Below are 9296 nucleotides of genomic sequence, written 5' to 3'. Positions count from 1 at the left end.
GAGGCCAAAAGTTATAAATAAAGTTCCGATCACGATGTACTAAATGCATAGGATAGAACTTTTGATGAAATTCCAATTTCAACGATGGTAGCCCCATGATCCAGTATCATCACATAGCCTATACCATGTCAACGCCTTATCCTTCAAAGATAAAGGAAAGACTTTCTTCTTTACCTCATCCTCGGGCAAACCTGCAAGCTTAAATAAACCACAAACTTCATCTACATAGATCAGATGCAAGTCTGGATGTGAAGATCCATCTCCTGTGAAAGGATTAGCCAGCAGTTTCTCAAGCATACCCGAAGGAATTTCATAAAAGATATTTTCAGTAGGTACCTCAAGTTGAGGAACAACTCCTCGTGCTTCCGTTCGTGGTGAAGATACCCCGAACAAATGTCGGGACCCCGATCCTGAGTCATAAGAACCTAGCCAGTAACACATCACATCACTTTGCGGCCTCACGCACGGTAAACTCCACGGCTGCCACCTTACCTTGGCCGGGACCGTTTGCGTCTTTTGGCTCACGTATATGAATATGTTGTTAGCGTTCAAACGACAAAGAACCCGGGTCGACATGACTAGTTATAAACCCCAGCGGTACAACCATACAGGGACATGCATACATAACCCAGCAAAGCAGGTGTCGGTCATCAGCGTGTGTAGACGAGTCGTAGAAAGCTACAAGGACTCCATTACACCGCATGACATTTCCCCGAGGGGACAGACACAGCAGCAAAGAAGGATACATGCCGGTCAATCGATGTGTTCCGAGCAGTAGCAAACTACCAAGGCTCGATGGAATCACAAAGAGGCATTTCCCTGTAAAGAGTACTACTAAAGGCAGACAACTAGGTGTCGAATCCCACACATATAATGCATTTCAAACATACACACATTATGCAAGATATGTGTAGATACAACATGGCATCACAACATAACTCTATGACTCAAGCATTTATTAAAGACTCATAAGAGTCATCATAGTATGATATTACAAACAGGGGTCTCGTGACCCGACACTCAAGTCATACAAACAACAAGCGGAAGCAAATCATGTCTGGGTACAGACATCTACTAAAAGTGACTGGAAGAGCCTGAAAAGCTACTACGACCCTACCAAAGGAGCCAGACCTCTGTCTGGGATTCCCAAGCTATTCCGGTCAACATTGAACACATCGCGTAGAACCTTTAAATGAGTCTAAGTCTTCTCTGCAAAAACATAAATAAAGCAACCATGAGTACAAAGGTACTCAGCAAGTCTTACATCAGAACTATCTACATATGCATCATGTTTTAATGAAAGGATTGTGGGTTTTGATTGCAGCAAGCCAGCTTTGACTCTTGGCTAACCTGTACTACGACTACAAGTTCTTTCTTTGAGGTGGGATAGCGCACACGAGTCCACATATTCACCAATTCAATACACCACTATGGATCCACTCCCGTCTCCCTACGAGAAGGCCTTCCATAGCACTCACAATTATCTTGCATGTTTTAGGGTATCCATTTAAATTGTCTATGTACCACGTAATGTTTCCAAGTATTCCATAACCGAGGACGCGGCTATTCGAACAGATTGAATCACCCTGCAGGGGTATACTTCTTCACACATGCTCTCACCACTTAGCACCATATGCACGTCATGCATCTCGGCAACCTTCAAGCGGAAGCACTGGCGTGGGTGTCGGCCACGACTGTTAACCACCCAAGACCCTAGTCCAGGTTTATCGCATATTTGAGACTGAACCTGCAAGGAAGTCCGGCTGAGGTTTCCTCTACGGCCCCAAACGATGCGCGCAGGGTTCCCAAGCCCACCATCCGGGTGCCACTTGGTACACCGTGCCACTGTGTATCTACCGTAGTGAAGCCTACCCCGTCGGGCAGAGCTAAACACGGCCGCCAACACTTTTCCTACAAACACCAGAAACTAATTGCAACTCCTGGACAGAGATCTAGGTGATTAATAAGACGAGAGGGTCAATTAAGTATCCCAATGTGTGGTAGTATCTTGTCTTGGATAACACACACAGAACTCAGTTCTTAAGGACGGTCCCAATGAGACAACCCACCATGTACTCCTACATGGCCTCTCATCGCTACCTTTACCAAATCGGATTCACACTTTTACTCTCACACTGTAGAACATGATCACAACCATTCCGATTCATCATTCAGATGGATCAGACCCGACACAACCCTACGCATAGCAGGCATTGTAAACAAGCATGGATGAGTAAGCACATCAAGGCTCAAGAAGTTGCTACTCATGCTATATGGTTTCAACTATTTACTGTGACAAAATCAGGTCATGCAAAGGAATGGGTTCAACTGATGAATCGTGTTTGTCCTGATGTAGTAAAAGATAGCAGGAGCGAGAGAGTGGGTTTATATCAATATGCTCAAGGGGGGTTTGCTTGCCTGACACGTCTGAAGATAGCAATGAGTCTTCATCAATGTCAATGATCACATCGTCGGAGACATCGTTTACCGAGGGGGAACAACACCGACAAACAAGAAAGAACAACAATTACTTCACGGAAATGCAACACTATGATGCATGCTCAAGACATGAAATGAAAGGTGGCAGGGCTAATGTGGCTATCATGTCTTAAGTTGAAGTTGGTTTGAATTAGGATCCAAACATCACTTCAAGCCGGGTATCTTTCCAAGTACCCTTATAATTGATTCGACCTGATGCTCATAACAATTTATTCCAACATGTATGGATGTAGTATTTTGAGGTACTGATTTGCATTGACCAATGTTTGGTCATAACAATTGAAGTGGAATTCAAATAAGTATCAAATTCCATCTCCAAACTAATTATGAAATTTATCCTATTCACCATTTTGCCTATTTGGTGATGTTAACTTTTTCAAACATGCACGAAAATGCCATAATCAGATTCCTTGGATTTTTCTGATACTTTTTCATATATAAATTATTTTCATCCGAGTTATATTTTAATTTCTATGATTTTTACAAGTTTTAGAAATTTCCTGGATTTATTTTATAATAGGAAATCAATTACTGCGTCAGCACTGCATCAGCATTGCGTCAGCAGTCAACTACGCCCGGGCCAGGTCAAACCTGACCAGTGGGGTCCACTGGTCAGTGACCCAGGTACTAATCCCGCGCTAACCCGCACTAAGTGGGGTTTGACCCACGCGTGGGGCCCTGTGTCAGTGGCTCTGGGGGGGGGGGGTTAGTACTGGCTAATGGTTGGCCACGTCATGGCTACCGGAGCCTGGCCGGCGGCGACCACGGGCGCGGCGGAGGCTCGCCGGAGATGCTCTAAAACGGCCTATGGGGCTCGGTTAGATGCGCTGAAGGCACTGGGGTGAAGCCCAGGCTCGACCGCATCGTGCAGGGGCCTCGAAGGGGGGGCTAGGTCGCCGGAGTAGCCCCGGCGGCTACCGAAGCTCGGCCACGGCGAGGCTAGTGCTAGGAGGCATGGGAGGAAGAGATTGGGACGACTACGGCTTCAGGAGAGCTCACTGAGCACGCCGGGGTGCTCGGTAGTGGCTCTCGGGGTTGCTAACCACGACGACACCATGGCCGGCGGCAGGGGCTTCGGCTCCGGCAGCTAGCATGGTGGGAGGAAGGGGAGATCGACAAGGGAAGGGGGAATGCGCCCGCGGCTCACACGGATTCGATTGGAGCAGACGGCGAGCTCGGGGACACTTTGGTTGGCGCGAATCGACGAGGAAGGTCCGGCGGCCGGAGGTGAAGGGGACGACGGTGATGGCGATGCTCCGTGGCTCAGGTGCTCGGGGAGGTTGACGGCGAGGAGCTTCTCGATGAGGCGGAGCTAATGAGCCGGTCAGGAAGGTGAGGAGAAGCCTGAGGCTACGGCTGCGACTGACGGCGGCGACGACCTCGCTGGAATCCATGGGGGAGGGAGAAGCAGAGAGATAAGGGAGAGGCTGGAGAGGGGGATGAGCTCGGGGGTGTAGGTGGTGGCTGCAGACGGATATGGATGCATGGGTGGCCGCCAGCGCGAAGCAGGAGCTGGCTCACCCGGTGCCGTGCCTCGTCTCGCCTCTGCCTTGTGTCAGAGGTAGAAGATGACTGGCAGAGGCCAGTGGGCTGGGCCAGCAGGTGAGCACAGGTTAGTTTCTCTCTCTCCTTCTTTTCTATTTTTGTTTTATTTTCTTTCTCACATTTAGATTTAGGATTTTAGTAAAACATTTAATCATTTTATAAAATCCTAAAATAGTATGATGTGACAGTAATAAAATAATCAATGCCACAAAATAGTTTCAACATTTTCGAAATTTTTATTTTAAAGAAAACAAAATAACTCCATTCCAAACAGTTATTTAATCCAATCAAAATTCATGTTCATAAGTTCCTGTGACTTAGAAATTTGGTTTGACAAATTTATTCCCTGTCACTATTTTCCGAGATGTTTGGAACATTTTTCTGGTTCCTTTTAAGGTAATATTTTTATTGCCTTTTTTTTCAATTTCAACTAATTTGGCTTGATCACTTCCATTTCCAGATTCAATGCAATTTGAATGCATGCATGAAATGCAGTGTCAAGCAAGGCAAACTTGGGCTGTGACAACTAACTCCTCAAAGGAACAGTTTCCATAGTGACAAGTGACAATAAATTTCAGCACGGTATATAAATGTTTCCTTACCAATTTCCACTTACCAAAGGCGCTTCACTCCCCGGCAACGGCGCCAGAAAAGAGTCTTGACGACCCACAAGTATAGGAGATCAATCGTAGTCCTTTCTATAAGTAAGAGTGTCGAACCCAACGAGGAGCAGAAGGCTTTGATAAACAGGTTTCAGCAAGGTAATAACTGCAAGCACTGAAAGTAGCGGTAACAAGTGATTGTGTAGCGAGGTGAAATGTAGCAAGCAAAAAGTAGCAAGTAACAAGTAGTAGCAACGGTGCAACAAGTGGCCCAATCCCTTCTGTAGCAAGGGACAAGCCTGAACAAAGTCTTATAGGAAGAAAAACGCTCCCGAGGACACACGAGAATTTCTGTCATGCTAGTTTCATCATGTTCATATGATTCACGTTCGTTACTTTGATAGTTTGATATGTGGGTGGACCGGTGCTTGGGTACTTACCTAACTTGGACAAGCATCCCACTTATGGTTAACCTCTCTCGCAAGCATCCACAAATACAAAAGAAGAATTAAGACAAAGTCTAACCGTAGCATTAAACTAGTGGATCCAAATCAGCCCCTCACGAAGCAACGCATAGACTGGGGTTTAAACTTGTGTCACTCCAGCAACCCATCATCTACTTACTACTCCTAGTGCCTTCCTCTAGGACCAAATACGGTGAAGTGTTATGTAGTCGACGTTCACATAACACCACTAGAGGAAAATACAACATACATCATATCAAAATACCAAACGAATATCAAATTCACATGACTATTATCAGCATGACTTATCCCATGTCCTCAGGAACAAAAGTAACTACTCACAAAGCATAATCATAATCATGATCAGAGGTGTAATGAATAGCATCAAGGATCAGAACATAAACTCTTCCACCAAACAATCCAACTAGCATCAACTACAAAGAGTAATCAACACTACTAGCAACCTTACAAGTACCAATCGGAGTTGCGAGATGAAGATTGGTTACAAGAGATGAACTAGGGATTGGAGAGGAGATGGTGCTGATGAAGATGTTGATGAAGATGCCTCCCCTCCGATGAGAGGAGTGTTGGTGATGACGATGGCGACGATTTCCCCCTCCGGGAGGGAAGTTTCCCCGGCAGGATCGTCCTGCTGGAGCTCTAGATTGGATCTGCTCAAGTTCCGCCTCGTGGCGGCGGCAAAACCATGAAAAAGCTCCCTTCTGATTTTTTCTAGACCAAAACCCTTCATATAGCAAAAGAGGGGGGCTAGTGGGTTGTCAGGGAGCCCACAAGCCCCCACTCCGCCACCAGGGGGTGGTGGCGGTGGCAGGGCTTGTGGTGCCCTGGCAGCCCCCCTCCGGTAATTCTTTCGCCCAGTATTTTTTTATATAATCTCAAAAAAATCCACGTAACTTTTCAGGGCATTTGGAGATGTGCAGAATAGTGGACTAGGATTTGGTCCTTTTCCAGTCCAGAATTCTAGCTGCCTGAATTCTCCCTCTTCAAATAAACCTTGCAAAATAAGAGAGAAAAGGCATAAATATGGTACCGCAAGTAATATAAAAGCCCATAAAGCAATAAATATCAACATGAAATCATTATGCAAAATGGACGTATGAAATACTAGTTCCAACCTTAGTTATGAACCTTTTGGAATTGAGTTTGAGAGAGCATGAGATTTGTATAGATTTTCTTGAAGTGTCAAACACTAGGAGGTGCAAATTTGAAGTGGTCATGTTATATGAAAATTCCTCAATAGTGCTTGATCATGTTTATCTACTGTTGTAGTTGCTCATGTACATGTTCTTAAGTCGTCGTGTTATATGCAACATTGAAGTGGTTCGATTGTGGCTAGATGGCCTTTTGTTGTTTCCAGGGACTGAAGCCGAGTGGCCTATGTTTTGCCAAAATGTTGATTCATTTCCGTTCCGGCAAATTTCAGGTGCTCGAACATAGGCCTTTTTTTGTGTCATTATTCATTTTATTAGGTCTAGAATTAATTGACTAGATTTAATCGTAGGATACATGGCTAGCAACAATGAAGGACAATGTTATGGTGATTGCAACATCTACAAGGCGACAATCATTTATTTGAACCTTCTCGACGAGCAATGGTTGTTGCAGGGCCCACCTGTCACATCCGAGACTGAGACCGACTTCGAGACCGGTGCCGAGACTGGCGTTGAGACCCTGACCGGCATCGAGATCGGCACCGAGACTGGCGAAGCCGGTATAGAACCGAAACTGAAGAGGATACGATGCCTAAACAAGCTCATCACTACTAGACTAGTGGTCAGGGAGGTGGACTCCGACAATTTTGAGCCAAAATTGCGTGCGAGAGCGCGCATGTGCTACGACAATCAAATAGGCTGCATCCTACAGACAACCGCCTCCATCAACGATGATAAACTAAAGAAGATACCACATATGGAGTACTCCCTTCTAACGCAGCTGCACTAGGTATTCTTGTTCCCGGTCCGGGATGAAAAAAGTTATACTGATCCAGATAAAGACCCGACAAGGAAGAAGATAAACAGACGTACCATGGGCAAGTTTACCGGTGCGTTGTCCGCTTGGAAAGTAAGGGTGAAAACAAGGACCATCGACAAAAAGGAACCCTACTCAGACATTGTAAATGATAATCCGACAATTAGAGAAGAGCAGTTTGAAATATTCAAGGCAGCTTGCATTGCCGAAGCTACCAAAGAAAAGTCAAAGTACATGAAGGGGCTTCAAGAGAGGAACATGGGGTGCCACCACCTCAGAAGCCGTGGTTACACGGGGAAGAGGTCCACATGGGCCAAGGAGGACTTGGAACGCGAAAGTCCAAGCATCCCAGACCATTTGGCCGAGTTCACCGTCCCGCAGGAGCGTGACGTCATTAGGGCCCGATACCGTTGGGACTGACTCAACAAGGTTTTCGATACATACGAGGTCACGAAGGAGTTCATGAGATCGCTAGTAATTAATAATTTACCACCTAATTTTAGCTTATGATCAATTCAACTGCACTTTTAGTCACATTTGTAAACGGTCCACGTTCCTTTTGCAGAAAAGCAGCACAGGATTGCGGCCGAAAGCGACTCGTAGTCTGAGGCGTTGGCGAGGCCCAAGTGGGACACCCCATTCAACCGGGCCTTGAACATATTGAAAGGACTCCCGATGGACACTCGGCCGTCGTCTGGACGCATGCATGACGTCGGAGACGGTGCCACGTGGAAGAATTACTATAGTGATACCACAGAGGAGAGATAGCAAATACATAGGTTAAACAAAGAAAACATCGACAAGAAGGTTGCGATTGCGGTTGATAAGAAATCAGCTAAGACAGCCAAAGCAGCAGTAGCTGCCGCAAAAGAGGAGATTGGAGCTTCTATAGTTTCTTGGTTCCGGCTGTCGTCATTTGGAACAAGCAAAATCCAAATAAGGATGCAGCGGACTTTCCCCTTTCCAACTTCTTGGGAAGCAGATCGACTAGCATTGCACGAGCACCTGCTCCTGCACCAGCACATGCTCCTGCACCGGCTCCCGCACCTGCTCCTGCACCGGCTCTCGCAACTGCTCATAGCAGCCCGTCCTCCATCTCGGACGTGCTCGGTGGTGCCTCGCCTTTGGCTGAACTCAACGCCCTCACGGTACGTGTCACACCGGCCCTCTTCGATATATGTATAATCTCTCCTTTCCATTGCCTTTCGGATGTCTCACATCGCAGACATGTCTTTGCAGGCCGACGTAACCCCGTGCACCATACTGTACACCATCAGTGTCCAGAAGGTGGACGTGGGGAAGGCGACGATAATGAAGCCGAAGGAACAATTGTTCCACAATCGGCCGATCCCCCTGACGTCTTCAAGGTTTCCATGGCCAGTGTCGAACCGGTCCATGAGAACTTGGATCCTCCGGTAGCATTAGGGGGAGATGACGATGAGACCCCGCGGCGGCTTGGCGATTGCAAGCGTTGGATCCTGTTGTGGCTGAAGAGTCTGCTTCGTTTGGAGGCGGCCGTGAGCACACCCACGAACAAGCAGCCTCAGCAAGGTATGAACTCCAACACCCCACCTACCCAATTAGATTCGCGTGTCGTGCCGGGTTAGGAAAAGGATCCATCAGTGGCTGATGACGTCGCCGCCGTCGAAGAAGCAATGCATGATGCCATCGACGAGGATGACAATGACCCTCTATAGTATCTGAATACCGGTGCCTCTAACAATGGAGGATTGATGGCTCAGCAGTATGAGTACTCAAGGTTTGAGCATGATGAGTTGGTGCCTGAATTGTCGGAGGATGAACGTATTATAGGCTCACCTCCAGTAGCAAAGAAGCATAGGAGAGACCGAGGAAAGGCAACAAAGCTGCTTCTATGTTCCAGCCGCCTCAGCCGCCTCGATTTCAAGACCATATACCTATCCCTGGTGCGGCAAAATTTCATATCCCCGGTGTTCTGATCCTACCTAAGGCAGCAGTAGAGGCCATATACGACGATCTAAGGAGACTTCATGACGATGTGCTGCGGAGAGAGAAAAGCCTGATCGCCTCAAAAAATCTAGGATACCCGCTCTAAGTGCTTAACATGCTGCAACAAAGGTTGTACGTCGACACATTCTCCGCGGAAAAGACTTTCCTTCGATTCAATTACATCTTTGACATGTTTCACTTGAAAAGGCTGGATTTTACGTTTGTCCGA

This window comes from Hordeum vulgare, chromosome 5H (genome assembly GCF_904849725.1).
Source record: "Hordeum vulgare subsp. vulgare chromosome 5H, MorexV3_pseudomolecules_assembly, whole genome shotgun sequence".
In the NCBI taxonomy this organism is placed as follows: Eukaryota; Viridiplantae; Streptophyta; class Magnoliopsida; order Poales; family Poaceae; genus Hordeum; species Hordeum vulgare.
The sequence above is the reverse complement of the archived record's forward strand: the minus strand, read 5'-3'. Positions refer to the sequence as shown.